We start from the raw sequence: 886 nt of genomic DNA, 5'->3' as shown, positions 1-886 counted from the left end.
ATTGTCCGTCGGGGATCATCGCGAAATGTGAAGTTGAAATCGAAGCACAAGTGCTATTTAGTTGGGAAGGAAGTTGCTAAAATTGAGCCAAATCCAAATGAAGTCTTGCTTTAGAAGAGAGATTTGTGGAAGAACTCAGAGAAAAACCTTCACAGATCGAGCTTGAAATTGCAATGGAGGAGACTAGGAAAGCTTAATCAGGAAGCTTTCACCGAGAAGAGAGAGTGGGAGAGAGACGATTGAAATCTGTGTGCACACTTCTTCAATATGATTTTTGTTTTTTTCTTTTTTTTTTAAATTTACTTTTTGATTCTCTTTTTTAATTTGAAAAAAAAACAAAAAATGGGAATTCAAATTTGGGAAAGGGGTAGAGAAGAAAGGCAATCGAGTGGGTATGAACGGTGTCGTTTAGTACGCTCACGGGGGAGCTGGACTTAACGGGTAGGTGACGTGGAAAAGTAATTTAGCATTATAATTTATATAAATGGTTTTTGAAAATGGACGAAAAGGAGTTGTAACGTTATGATTTTTGTAATTTGTTGTTATGGTAGGCTACTAAATAGGTGATGGTGGGGACAACTGGACTCGACTGGTGGTCTTGTTTTCTACCATTTTCTTTTGTCAAAGTATTCCATTTGAATTTCAAAAGTGGGTTATTGAAAGTTATTTTGGAAAATTATGAGCCTTTGATTATATAAAGCTTTACTTGAATGTTTGGTAGTATTAAAAACTTGTGTAAAAAAAGTATGTTTTATTGAAGAAAAGAAGGGGAAGTCCATCACAAATAAGAAACATATCACTTTGCTTGAGTTGCAAAACTGTCAAATACTATCTAACCACATGGAGGATGTTTGTTGAGCTTCTTTACCTGCTGATTTGATTAAGC

Source organism: Camelina sativa, chromosome 11, assembly GCF_000633955.1.
Source record: "Camelina sativa cultivar DH55 chromosome 11, Cs, whole genome shotgun sequence".
Lineage (NCBI taxonomy): Eukaryota > Viridiplantae > Streptophyta > Magnoliopsida > Brassicales > Brassicaceae > Camelina > Camelina sativa.
This window is presented reverse-complemented; position numbering follows the sequence as displayed.